Raw genomic sequence first — 14,932 nt, 5'->3', positions numbered from 1 at the left:
CTCTGCGTTTCAGGGCCTGAAATCAGGACTGTGCATATAATAGTCCTCTAAACTCTTCTCTTGTGGGCCAGTCTTTAAAGTCTTTAGATCCCAAGCATGTGGGATGTGCTTGCAGGTTAGTGCTCTGACTTTTTGTGGTGATGATCAACAAAGAAAACCACGTGAATCTGCAGTAGTAGAAAATACACTTCATGTACACACTGAAGCCAACCTGCCAGATGCAATAAAAGAGACAAGACTGCTGCCACTTTTTCTCAGTGGGGTAGAGTCAAACTGTAGTGTCGAAAGGATCCTTTCGTATGAATTGTTTGTTCTTGTTTGTACAGACACAGCTGCACAAAGTCACCCAACTGGCAGAAGGGTAGGCTTTGGGTAGAGTACTCACTAGGCTGACCTTGCCATCAGCAGAGAGAGAAAAGTGCCATCCTGAGATCCTTTATCCCTCAGTAACGTCAAACATGTGTGGTATAAACTGATGTCTGGAGATGCCACTCGTGCACTGTCCAACCTAGAAGGGACTTAGAAAATTATTTTTGTTTGAAAAATGGACCTTTCTGTGTCTAAAATTAGTGAGTCCTGTCCACTCAAACCCAGGTGTCATGCCATTCCACGGGGGTATGACAGTTGCACAAAACACTCGGGACACAAAGGTCTTCCTATTCCTGAAACTGTTCTCTCGCACATGGAGCTGGGTGTAATTGTGGGAAGCTTAGGGTGTTTCTAAGCGTACGAGAACAAGTGTAATAAATTTGGCACTGCTGTGCTGAACGTTCCTTAATGTAAGTTAAGCAATTTTATTCTTGTTCTTCCTTAGCAATGTAAGTGTCGTCTCATGCAGTTAAATAGTCAAGCTAATTTTCAGGCTTCCTAATAAATAATATTTTTCATCTAACAAAAATTTCTATAAAAAAAAAAAGCAGGAAAATAAGAGAATGGTAAATGTTTTTTTTTTTATTATTATTTTTTCCGTATTTTTTCCTCCCATTTGATTCTTTGGAGCTCAGCTGGTCTATAAAAGGAGTTAATGATGATAATGAGCTTACATTTACTGCGCCTTTCTTCCTGAAGAGTCCCAAAGGGCATTACAAACAGATATGATAAATTCACTGCTTGTTCTTAAAGGATACTGAGGAATATTGCTTCTGGCTTTTATATGGAAGGAGCAGACAGCAGTTAGCAGACATATTGCCCTTCTGCATACTCCTGGAAGAAATATGGATCCTGAAGAAGAAGGTTAAGCAGTGTTTGGTTTACGTCACTGATCCTTTAATGGTGAGATAAGAACTGAGTCCTGCATAGGTTTTCCAGTGTCAGCATTCTATCTGCCTTATAAGAGAAATTGATTTCTGAACACAAAAAAGGCCTCATAAATTATTGTTCTCTGCTTACTATTTTGTCACATTTCTCTTACTTCATTAATATTTGGGTTGTTACAAAGAACAGCACATGCAAAAAAAGATTTGGGTTTTGTAGCCTGTAGCCATATAACCCTGCCTGAAATGGAGGATCTTGTCGTATTTGTATAGGAGTGATGGAAGTGTTCTTCTGGGCTTTTGTCTTGTTAAAACATTTACATAAAAGGGAGTCAGAGGAATGATATTCCCTAGAGGTTTCTTATCTCATCGAGGCATAGTTTTGTGTAGAGTTAAGATTGACACACTGTCTCTGCACCTTACCATAATTACTTAATTCTGCCAGTCTAGAAAGGCCCTCTTTTGATGGCTTTAAGAAGAATTACTTTGCTGTTATGATAATCCCCTGCTTATTATTGCTGCCCTGTAAGATGCTGAAAGTTAGCGTATGAAGGTTTGGCTTTCCCAGTTTCTTTGATCTCAAATATTTAACTAAAAAATTGCTGCAATCTCTATAATTTCCAGTTTGTTTGCTTGTATTTTTGTTTGTTTGTTTGTTTTGCATATGTCCTGTGTCTTTCAAATCAGTTAGTTATTTCTTATGATAAGATATTCCTTTAGGATAAAGCTCGTGCTCTGTCATATTGTGGTGCTGCCTCCAGTTCAGTCAGGCTTTCACGACTCGTAGTGTGCTCTTCTTCTGAAGGAGTTATACATGTTTTGACAATCTTTCTACCAATTCATGCATCAGCCTAGAAATAGTCTCATGAACCACAAGCAGACAATTATATTTATATTAAAAAACAACAACAATATTTTTTCACTGCTAGATGAGGGAACTAAAACTAAAATTTGGAGATGTTTTTGCAGCCAAAAGCTATAATAAGAAATCTGATAAACGTGTTCCTACATTAAAAAAAAAAAAAAAAAAAAAGGAATTGGAAAGGTTTCCAAGCATTCATTCTTCTCTGTTGGTGTTCTACAACATTTCAACTATGATAAAGAAATCAATATGCTTTCAATGCTTGCAGTGTGGGGTGCTGGTTTTTTTTTTTTTTGACACTTCCAATACTCATTAACAAAATGAGTGATACTCCTTGCCTGAATATGTTACTGAGCTGCAGTAAGAAGGGATTAGTGTTGCCCTTTCTAGCCCTCCTCAGGGTTCATGTTCAACAGTTTATCAATGAAGAAGGCAAAGAGCAAATTACCAAAAATAGTTCTTTCATTTTAAACTGCAATATGCTCAGACGCCTTACACTACACTCTCCTTCCTCCTTGCTTTTGATAAATTGATCTGTTGACACTGTCCTCTTACATCTCACTGGGTTTTGATGTGTATCACTTTGTCAGAAACATCAGTATTCAGAGATAATTTATTTCTGTGATCCAGTATCATTGGGACTTTTTTTCAGACAGACCAAAATCCCCTAATCAATGAAAGGCTTTTGTCGTTGAACTCAGTTGCTTATATGGCCGAACCAGACTCAGTGATAGTGAATAAATGTTGAAAACTTTAAAGTTGAAATTCAAAAAGGAATTTAAAGTTTAAAGATAATATTGGGTATTTCTTGTAATTACTGGTGTGATTCTGTATTTACTGAGGTCCTTTAGGAAAACTTTTGATGACTCTTGGGTATAGATTGCTATTTCTTTCTAGTTCCTCATTTTAAATTATAATACTCTTCCTTTTAGCCTTTCTCTTCCTCTGAAGTTTGAATTTTGTTTTAAAAGTTAAGCATCAGATGCTCATATCACATAGTACAAATAGATTTATTTTTAAGGTTATTCTTGTTTTAAGACATGATTACCAGCAACTTTTCTGTTATTGTTAGCAATTGTTAGCAATAAAAAGAAAAGTGATCTATATTACATGGAAAACTAAAGTGTGATTGGTACTTGAATTACTGATTTTCAGTCCTATTTTATTCAAATGACAGAACGATATACAGAATATCTAACAACATTCATTGTTGGAGACAGGTGAAGTCAATAATATTTTAAAGGTGAATTACTTGGAGAACAGGTTATATTTATATAATCTGAAGTCAGGGGAAAAGAGTATCTAATAGTGGTGAATATCCTTGATAGACCATGAGGGTGAAACCATGAGTCGTGTCCATCCGCATCTAATCATTCTGTTTCAGGCTCTCATGTTTAGCATCATGCCTTTCACCTGTGATCATCTTCACAAGTTTCTGTGCAGGAAGTATTCAAACAGATAAAAGATCAGTAATCTACAGTACTAGAGGTGAGATGTGAAGACTTTTTTTTTCTTTGCCTAGCTATGAAATTCAAATTCTTTTCGGAACAAAAACTTTCCTTTTTTAGAGTTTATTCAAGATTTTTGTTCTGCAATTGACAAATGATGTAGAGAGGTGATAAAAGTCTTATGAGTACAGGTTGAACCCTTATGGATTTATTATTATTTTTTAATAGCAGCTGGTGTCAGCTTTCAATATAGCAGATTTTCTACAATATCCACCATACTGAAATTCTTTTATCGTATTCTAGAGAATTCATAGAAGTTTTTGCTTGTTTTGCTAGTTGCTTTATATAAAATGAATTTTCCTATTCTTTCCAGTCTTTTTACTTTCCTCATGCAGAAAAATGGCCACGGTTCTCCTCACATTCTTGGTCTCCAAGTCTGAATATTTCAACTCATTTGGATTTGAATCATAAGCCCTCAAAACCACAACCTGGCATTCATGTCTTCAAGTCACTCTGCCCTTGTGATACAGATAATCATCAGTTAGGTTAGTCACTATTTGCATTGGTTTATTATTTAATATAAACGTGAAGTTCAAAGGAAATTAAAAGTCATGAACTGTGTGAACTTCTAAGCTGTGCTCCATAAATTAAAAAAAAGAGATGTGAAGTCATAATAAATGTTTCAGAGCTGGTCTGGGAAACCCAATGGAAGAATGAAAGCTCCACCATTTCCAGTCAAACTGGAAAGTCCAAGGAAGGAGTAGTTCATAGGCCCAAAAGGTTTTGGAAGCACTGCTGTCCTTGGGATGGCCCAGGTGGCCCAGTGCTTCTTCCACCACCATGTGCGTTCCAGCCCAGATGGTGGTAGCCGTGGTTATCTCTTTCATTAGCTATGTGTAGTAAAGAAGAGATGACACGTTGTTATCAAGCATGTGAAATCATTTTCTTCATTTAGTTCTCATTTTTTTTTATTGTCTTCAGTGCATTTCACATAGAGACCATTCTTCTGATGGTTCTGATGTAGCAGTGATTACATTAGCTAATTAGCAAGAGAGTGAGAAGAGAGAGAGAGAATGGGTAAAGAACTGTACAGTGTGAATGCAGGTTGGAATAAGAGAAAAGGAGGCATGATAGGCAGTGTGAGTGGGGCAGTTGGTGGTGGGGTCAAGGAGTATATATGTCTCAGGGTGGCAGAGGCAGTTGAATTACATCAATGTGCTGGCTTTGAACAGCCAGTGCAGCTATAAAGAGAAATGAAGAAAGTGAGGGGAAGAGGTACAGGAGTCAAGGAGGCTCCGGAAAAAAAAAATAAAAAAAATAAAAAATCATCATCAGTGAGGAAGAAGGAATTCTCTGGAGAGAATAAGAGGAAAAGAAAGACAGTTTAAGGAATAAAATGGAGCAGGAGGACTTACAGAGATGGTGTAGAAGCAACCTCACCCCTGGAGAGCATGGAGGAGACAATCTGTTGTTATCTTCCAGTGCTGTGGTCTTCTTCTCTCCCTCCTTTGTGGCCCTTGAGCTTTTTCTCAAGTTTGAAATGCTAAAATGTATTTGACTGTAAACACTTTAAACATTATGTTTGCTCCATGCATTGAGGGTTTTCTTCCTTCCTGTTGCACATAAGGCTACTTAATATGCAGCCCAAGCATACATTAGGTTTTGTGTCTAACAAAGTGCACTCCAAACCCTCATATGTATGCTGTCTTTCTTTCCTAAAGGTGAGTTTAGGTGACTGTTTTGCCTATGCAAGATATTTGGCTTTCTGTTGTGGGCTGTCCTTGTCACTAATGCAGTAGCTTGATGCTGTCTTTTTAGGGTTTTTTCTTTCTCTCTCTCTCTCTCTTTTTTTTTTTTTTTTTTTTTTTTTTAGACCTCAGTTTGTTATTTTCTGCCTGTGGTTTTTAGAATTTTTTTTTTTTTGCCAGTTTAGAGTTGCTCCAACTGTAGTTTCATCTGCACAGATCATTTACACGTTATTTACCTTTCCTTCCAGCTTTTTAATGAAGTCATTAGAACAAGAAACAACTTTATACCTTGCAGGAGACCCACTGCCTATCTCCCCACAATTTAGTGCAATCCACCGCCCTTTCTCATCAGCCTGTGTTTGTGATCCTTCAACCTGTTTTCAATTTACATGACAGTGCTTATGTCCAAAGCAATTTTAATTCATTTTGGGAGATTTAGTGAGACACTGTATTAAATCCTTTATTAAAATCATGCTGTGTATCTTTCATCCAGGATTTCTGCAGTTCTATCAAAAAAGCAATCACGTTTCCTTGGCACAACATGTTCCTTATGAACCCATGCTGCTTATTGCTTATTGTTCTATTATCCTTTGAATGTTTAGTGAAGTTTTGTTTTGTTTTGTTTTCTTTATTTTTCTTTTTCCCCTAAGCACTTGTTCTGTTCTTTCGCATAACAGAATATACTTGAAATTAGACTCTTGTTTAATAAACCACTCTTCTTTCCTTTATTGATGTTTGAGGCTATACTTGCTATGCTATGTAACTTTTTAGAAATAATTTTCAAGGGCTTAGTATTTTCAGTGTGTACTCAGGGGTGCCTTTAACCTAGGCTATTTGGCAAGATGTTACTGTTTTCCTTACTTCTGTGCTACTTACAGCATATTTTTTATTACTGATTTTCTATCAAAACTTCTGCTTTCAGTAAGGACAAATAATAAGTACATGTATCTGGGAATCACGATTTTTCCTTGCCTCACTCCTATCAAATTAGCCCTACTTTCAGACTATGTTTGCATTTATTTTATACGTTTTAACAATTCTCTTGGGTATCATTAACTTCCTGGCTTTGTCCTGAAAGCCACTGAGCACTTTGGCGATGCTCTAACAAAATGTGTAAGAATGTATTTACTTTCCATCACCAAAAACATTTGACTTTGAATGACAAAAAGTATTCCCAATGAATGATTCTTTGGGAATGACTCTTTGGGAATATTTATAGATCCGGGTTCAACACAAGATTTTATGCTTTGCTCTTGCTCATACGAATTCTCTTCTCCAGTTCTTCTTTTCCTGAATACCAGCATACTCTGTATATTTTGCTTACTTTCTTCTTTATAAGTAAATACTTTGCCTTGGGGAGAAGAGTTATTTAAAACTCTATGATAGATTTCATACGCATTCTCCCTTTTGTGTCATCTTTTTTCAAAGTTATGCACAGATCCAAAGTCTGTTAAAGTCAGAGAGATTATTCTTAATCACTGCAATGAATTTGGATCAGGCCCTTAGTTGTCAAATCTCATATTTTTTTTAGTTTGGGGTCCTCTTTTCTATTCTTTTCATTTTTCTCTTTTTTTTTTTTTCTTCCTTACTCTCCTGCTTTTATATCCCATTGTAAATTGATATCGTCTGAAGGTTTACAATTACTACTACAGATCTACTAAGTGCATCTCAGCAGCTGGAATGTTATTTTTAGTGAATTTTCATGTTTTTCCCTTATGAGGGACTATTACCTCTTTTAGATGTAGCTTGATTTTCTATATTTGCATAATTTTCTGTATTTGTTTTACAGGCTGAAATTCTTGCCTTCTATAGCATTGTTCCAATTTGCCAGCATCTGTTAATGAGGACATAGTATAAAGCCACCTGTAATGTCAGAAGGTCATTGAGGAGAAGAGGCTGTCAGGGACGCCAGCTCTTCTGCCACTGGTCTTATGAATCACAGATGTCCTGGACCACACAAGGCTTCTGAGAGCATTGGTAAATGCTACTTGTGCTCATGTTATATTAAGCTGTGCTTTTTTCTACCTAAATAGCATCAGCACTATTTCTGCTTAGGTGGAAACCTCAGCCCGCTGCATGGGCTAATATATTCTTCCCTTAAAATTGTCAGTGAATACCCTACTTTAAGCACACACCATCTCTGTCAAATGAAGTATAATCAGAAGGCACCTGTTACCTGTGCCCATTAATAGATTGCAGGATGCTTTTTTACAAGACAGGATATCTTCACATTGAGAGTGCTGTCATCCTCCATACCAGAAATATCTTCACTTGAGTGAACGACCAGTAAAATGGGCCAAATTTTTGACTGTAGCTGTTCTATGCTAATTAAGCCAAAGACACAGGGATGGAGTAAAAGCAATCTGCCTTTTAACTACTTTGATTCTAGAGCTTCTAAACACTGCTTTTTGATTCAGGGATGCTCACACAAGTGTGCTGTGTACCAGTATCTGCAGCCCTCTTTCCTCCTGGGGGGTGTCACAGAGCCATCCCAAATAGTGTTTGGCAATCAACAATTTTCTTAAATCAAGAAAATCTCACTTCTCTTGTTTTATCTGCTTTTTAATATATACTTCATGGTATAAAGGGACCAGGAAAACAAGGACAAAGATCTGGTTTGGTGGCTATAAAGAGCATTAGAAATGCATTACTGACATCCCAAAGAACTTAATTCCATTGGAGCATGAAGAACCTATTCCTCTGGCTGGAAGAAGAAGCGGCTGGAAGAAGTGTTTAAAATTGCCTTAAAATGATAAGCCAAAATCCATCAAATAATCTAAAATCCCTTATATATATATATTTATATATATATATTATATATATATAAAACTATGATTCAAAAGAAAGCTAATAGCATTTATATTTTTCTCTAGTTTTCCTTGCAGGGTGTAAGTTAAGAATTATTTTAGTTTAATTTATGAAACAAACATTATCTGTTGATATGCTCATTTTTTGCTCTTAGCAGCCACTGTCAAACTGTATTTCATCTGGGTGCTGGCAAAAAAAAAGGCAAAGGAGAACTAGCTTGCTGCAGAGTCAAACACATATGCATGTGCATACTTGCATCATATATCTTCAGCCTGGCTGACTTGTACTTTACTGTGAGTGAAGATTTCTGTCTTGTCCCCTCTGACATTAAAAAAGTAATGGACATCAGGAGTGGTTTATGTGAAGAACTTAAAAAATATATTTAATGAATATTTTAGACTGGCAAGGGCTGTGCATTTGTGTTTGTGAGGATTCTGACGCTTTTTTTTCTTTTTTTTTTTTTTTCCGATACAGCCTCATAGGTTAGCTCAAGCCACCCACTTGAGCATTGCTTAAAAGAAGGAGTTGCTCTTTCTTAACCACTGGCAGGGAAGGCTTTAGCTGGAGCCAGGAAGCAGAGCACAACCCAAACTGCCAGCTTGTTAGCAGGAGGAGCCTGCCTTCATTGAAGGCTTTGGATTAATGACTTCAGACAGACAGATGTGAGACTCTTAGGCCATGTGTGGGGGAGAGGGGTTCTCTTTGGAGGGCCCTGGAGTACTCTTGGTGGCAATATTCCCTGAAAAATGCAAGGCAGTAACAGAGCAGCTGTGAAGGGAGGCTGGCAAAATGGAAGGAAGAATATAAATATTGCAGATGTCTGTGTGGGGATGTAATGCACAGCAGCTACTCTGAGTCCATCCAAAAACCCTATGCTTTCTTTATGTTTGCTGTACAAATTTTGAGCTAAAATGGGTCTCCAACATCTGCGTACAGTAACATTACCAATGTATGGTTGTTAACGGCAGTGATCTGAGTTTCCCACGAGCCTTCGCTGCAGGAGAATGGATATCTTTGGGGTAGAAAATTTTATAAAACACCAGATCTGTCACAGCAAATCCATCAGGATTATTTCCTGCACACTAGCTTTCCTGCTAAGCTATCAAAAATAAATAATATAAAGTAAAATCTAAACATCTTCATTAAGCACTTATAAATTAGGGGATACCCTCCGGGGCACAAGTGACAGTATGTGCATTTTATAATAAAATATTTACATATTCTGGGACAGCTGTATAGTAGAAGAAAGTATGATATTAAACAGCATTTGGAATGTAATTGTGCACATAGAAGAGCAAATAGAAATGTTACGGAGTATTTCATAGTGTGGTTATAAAAATATTATGGGAATATAAAAATGCATAACACTAACATCCTGAAATCTAGTTATGGATTTTCTCTTTTACAGATTGCATAGTCCAAATTAATATTCATTTTATTTGTGTAATAATGTATGTTGTAAATACATGTATGCACATATACTGTTCTACACAAACACATGCTAAGCCATACATCTGCTAAAGTATATTTATCACACTTTATTTTGTGTTGTATATTACCATTAAAATCAAGAAAGTAGAGTCATATTTTCCCTCTAAATTCATAACTCCAGAAATGGATAAATGGGAACAGATGTGATGGAGAAGGAATTTTATTCTGGAAGACTGTCATAACAGTATTAAGCTCTCCAGCTGACTTCATATTCAATGGTAGAAACTTTGAACAGTGGGTGGTGTATGAGCACAGAGGCACACCAGTTTAGAGCACAGCAAGTAGTTCTTAAATATAGCCAAAGTAAAGCCTGGTGGAAGATTTAGAAATAATAAGCAGCAGCTGATGCAATAAATAAATAAATAAATAAAAATGCTGTCTGGACATAATGTGTCACAACAGCCCATCACATTGAGATAATGTACAGCTGCAATGACGTCAACTGCCCTATGAAGAGTCCTGTGATGGGGTCTTAGAATAATTCAACTGAATAAAAATAATAAAACAGGCTCTGTTAGCATATGCAGCATGGTGATAGGCTAGGATTTTTGAGTATCCTTTCAAGGTAGATGACTTCTGCCAAGAGCATGGGTCTGCTCACGTTTTGGGGATGAATAACTGCTGATTCATTCAGTTAGCAGTATCTTTCAAAATTTCCCATAGAGCAAGCCCTGCATCTACAAGGCCAGAAGAATACATCCTGCTTCATCAGCATAATGATGATTTTCCATCCTCTGTACAGTAATGATCTCACTAAGAGATTTTGTATTTTAAGCATGAGAAGTAGCAAAGAGAGAGAGCCTTGAAAGGTGCCACATTTCAGATTCTTTTACCCTGACACATAATTACCCAGAAAAGCCAGTTATCCGCCCCCGTTTTTTAGACAGCTAGAAAAGGATGATCTTGTGGGTAAGGCCTTGGGAGATACAAGCTCAGTAACTTGTTCTGAGAAAACATTTTAGTGTGCCCTTAAGCAAACTCTTCTACTGGCCAGTCTTCAGTACCCCTTACTGATAAATCACTGTTAATGGTCTTCTAATTGGCTTGATATTTCTAGGCTCTTTGGGTTGTTAGTAGGCTTCAGCAGAACACCTATAAAGTGTCAAACACTTGATGTTCCAATGCTATTTGGGCCTTTGTGCATTACTAAACTGCACATAACAAACAGTGAGTTAGGCCACTGGAGAACAGCTTTGGAAACACCAGCAATTTCCTCTGGTTACTAAAATGAAATATTATTAGTTAGAAATATTATTTATTTTTAAAATTCCAGCCAAATCAAAGCAATATTAAACTTTTCTAGGGACAACGCAGGTAATGTCATCTGTAATTAATGCTGCCCTTAACTTTCATTTGAGGTTTTCATGTTCCTAGAAATTGGCCAACTGGGATTCAGATTCAGGCTGATTTTTTAGGCTGTTTTCTTAGAAAATTTCTAGGTAGAGTAAGTAAACAATCTATTGTTTTAATCATTATGAAGTGCTGACACCTGTTTCCTTTGGAAGCTTTCAAGCAAAAGCTTGAAACACATCGAAGAAAGGCAGAGAAAGAGGAGGTCCCTTTCTCTTGTTTCCCCAAAATGCTATTCCACTCAAGCTGTGTTTTATCTCTGTAAGATGCCTGGTGCACATCTTATTTTCACTGCAGATGCTCCAGCACTCTGACCAAGCCATACATGTGCCAACACCAGTGTTTGTGCATTGAACCTGAGAGAACAGCATCAGAAAAGTTTGGAGTGCAGGACTTTTGCAGGAAAAGCACCTAGAAGTGGGGGAACTGAGTGGAAGGGGACAGGAATGAGGATAAGGCTGAGAAAATGACAACTCATGAGTCTGGAGAAGGGGGACATGGGGCGGAAGACTGGGATCTGACAGAGAAAAGAGGGTATGTAGAAAACATGGATGGGATGGAGGAAGACTGGGAAGAGGCTGGGCAGAGGCTCCTAGGATCTGGAGCAGAGCTCAGAAATCCTGAATCTCAGCAGCCCTTTGCCGTTCATAATGTTGCCCTCAAACCCCCTTTTAACTGGAAAGCGTTATGGAGGATAATGGCTTTCTACTACTGCTTCAAAGCCAGAGAACTGTGCCAGGAGCATTATTATCTCCAGTCAAGGGTCTGTCAGTGGAATTCACCTTCCCCACTCTGAGTATTTTGGTCTCAGAAATATTGTGGATAGTATTCAGAGAATGTATAGGTCACACGCTCAGAAAGTATCTGAATGAAGGCTACTTTCTCACTCTTAACCACCTACAGCCTGTGAATCATTGAGCTGCTTAATGTATTTACAGAGCAGGGAGTAAAACTAACCTGGTTTATTTTGGCATCAACCTTCTGCATTTCTTAAACACTCAAACTTATAGATTTGAAAAGATTCTTTCCGAATTGGGTCCACACCCAAATGTGCACTTCCAAAAATAACTACCTACCTAAATGATGACTAACCATCCATGGGTTTACCCAGCCATATGTTCCAACAGTCCATTTCTTATGGTATGCCATTTCTGGAGCTCTGAAGAGGAATCCTGACCTTTCTAAAAGAGGTACCACTTCGGATATGGGGCCAATTTATAGCACTCACAAAATATTTCTATTTGTGAGATTTCTGATCAGGAATTGCTGGGATCATAAGTTTTCAGACTTGCTTAAATCAAAACCTGTTCAACTGATTTTTCTTCAGCTTTCCAGACTCCCTGTGAGACAGAGCATGCAGAACAGAAGCCCCAAGGGAGCTTGAGAGAGAGTTCTGAGCAGTGCAGGTGACAGGCTTGAACAAAAGCCACCTGTCGCAGTTAAGAAGAAAAATCATTACAACATGCACAGTATGGTGCAGCTCAAATGCAAAGTGAAGTGGAGAGGTGCACACACCTATGCTGAATGGCAATATGTTCAGGAGGAAGGTATGGTGGTGTAATTCATCACTTGCCTCTCACAGACAAGGAAATCATCCGATGATGGCAAAGAAGTGGGGCCTGGTTTTCACTTCTCAGTCCCCAGCCACATGTTAAAAGGGAGATGGGACACCAGGCATAGAGGAGAAGTAAAAATAGAAAAAAAAAAAAAAGAAAAAAAAAAAAGATCTGCTGCAGTCCTATGCAAAACTTATACCAAGCTACAAGGGACAAAGAGGAGCTCCTAAGCCTTAACCCATCCTTGTACCTATGTGGTGACGCTGTATCCTCTTTCTCTAGTCAGCTCTATGAATTACACAAAAAAGGCTCAAGCATTTATGTTAGAAAGGTTCACACAAAATATGCTGCATTTAGAAATATTTCAGCCAGAAATATCATTTTCAGCCCTGCACAAACACAGAAGTATTCCAGAGGTGAATGTCCTTTTATTTTGCATTACTTATCATAGCGTCATAGGACGGTTTAGGTTGGAAGGGACCTTAAAGATCACCTAGTTCTGACCCCCCGAGTTGGAACTATCAGTGTATCATTGGCAAAAGCCTGGCCCAGGTTCCTACTGCACAGCAGGGGCGAGAGGAGCAGGAAGAGCTCTTGCCCTGAGACCTTTTGGGCCACGAGCAGCAACCCCCCTGGACCCAGGAAGAGCTGTCTCAGAGTACCAGTTAAACCTGAAGGACTACAGCAGTGCTGAGGGACCACTGTCATTAGAGCCATGCGTGTACTGCAAAGGCAGCCTGGGCTCTTCTCTCTTGCTGGTGTTAGGGCAGGACCTTGAGGCACTGCGGGCTCCTCCCGGCAGGGCTGCGTTTGGAGTCCTCCCCTTGTGCACACAGACATGCACCCAGACACAGACATGCTGTCTTGGGCAACCTGTCCCTGATGTACCCTGTTGGGAAATTACACTGTATGTCTGCTGGTAGAAAGAGCAAAAAATATCCATCATCTAATTTAGGGCAGGGCTGTGAAGGCTCGATTAGCGGCTTCCCCCAAAGGACTAGCAGCTCTCTGCCCCCATGCCTGCTGCATACAGCAAATACACACCAAAATGGCTTGTGAGCCATTGAAATGTGAGATCTTGCCCCTTCTAAGCAAAATGCCCTCCCATCTTGTCAATATACATTGCTAAAGATCTTTTTCTTCTGTCTCTCTGATTGGTATTCACAGGGAGAAAGAGAGGGGTATGTCAGCACGAAGGAGAAACAGCAGGACCTTGGCAGCAGTGAGAGCTGGTTAAAAATCCGAGTGCTAACATCTACTGCAGCCCCTCCATGGGGTGATTTGTTGGATAAAATACCAGGGGACCTGCTGTTATTTCAGACACTAGCCTGTTAAATGAGTGACCACCTTATCAATCTAATTCATTATTGTGTCTGAGCACCTCTTTTTGATATATTTCCATCCACATGTTCTAGAATGCCTTTTATATCAGACTGACATAGACTAATAGCTTGGTAGATTATCCGAGCAAGCAGACAACAACTGAGAAAATTATTGGTGCCTATTAATGTGAGAATGCTCACTATTATGCTAATTGTATATTCACAAAAGAGCCAGGGGGCAAATACACTGTACCTTCACTTCACAAAGTGTTTCAGCTGACGATATTACTGATTAAATTTGAATTCACACTCTTCAAAATACTTCTGCTTGACAACAAATTTCTAAAAATATATTTGGTGGTGCATCTTGGTACCAACTCTTTGTGGTCTGCAGTAATTTTTTATCCTACAGAGTCATTGTCAAGTTGGATGACCCAGCTCAGTGTGGCAGGACTTTGAGGAATGGTAATGTCATTTCATTAACATGTGCTCTAGTGTTTTATTTTTAAGGACAATGATGACCACACACAAATACACACATACACACACACAAATATGAATGCTGCATTGCCCCTGTAGAAATATGTCAATCATATTTCTGCAACTGGAACATTTTGTGTCACTCATGGGTTCTGGTACATAGCTCTGTATAACTGAGACACCAAGTTCCTAGTTTTTCTTGCTGTTTTTCCCTGCTGTATATAATCACAAGAAGTGTAGGAGTGCCCTTTTTAATAAAGTATTGCTATTTCTGATATCTTAACATATAGATGATGTAAGGAAAGAGCAGACAAAAAAGTCTTGTCCTAAGCTGCCACGTTGGGATACCAGTGTAGCATCTTCTCTAGAGCAGAGGGCTGGAGAAAGACCTTCAGAAAACCTCTAATTCATTCTCCAGCAATGAGGTGAGATAAATATTTGTTGTGTCCACTAGACACTTGTGTAGCTCATTTCTAAAATGCTTCAGCAAAGATCCCCAGCCTGTGTGGGAGCAACCTCAAAAAACACAGGATTCTTGTTTTATATTAATAAGTCAAAGGAACCTGTGCTGGGTGGCTTGGAGATAAAGACAAAGTAAGGAGAGCAGTCCTGAG

The 14,932-nt window shown here is 38.5% G+C and overlaps 1 protein-coding gene and 1 long non-coding RNA gene across 3 annotated transcripts in view; one reads left to right on the top strand and one right to left on the bottom strand.

Annotated features, from left to right (window-relative positions):
• POT1 (protection of telomeres 1) overlaps positions 1–14,932 on the bottom strand; it is a 629,477-nt gene that overhangs the window by 451,440 nt on the left and 163,105 nt on the right. The window lies entirely within an intron of this gene.
• On the top strand, positions 2,290–8,090 carry LOC310892474. Of its 2 annotated transcripts, XR_014578169.1 has the most exons (4): positions 2,290–3,603; positions 3,937–4,108; positions 7,101–7,288; positions 7,899–8,090. It is a non-coding gene; the product is annotated as an uncharacterized lncRNA (long non-coding RNA). The 2 variants fall into 2 exon arrangements; XR_014578170.1 differs by having other exon boundaries at positions 7,101–8,090.

The sequence above is a fragment of the Anser anser genome (assembly GCF_964211835.1).
Source record: "Anser anser genome assembly, chromosome: 1".
NCBI classification, from domain to species: Eukaryota; Metazoa; Chordata; class Aves; order Anseriformes; family Anatidae; genus Anser; species Anser anser.
This window is presented reverse-complemented; position numbering and strand designations above follow the sequence as displayed.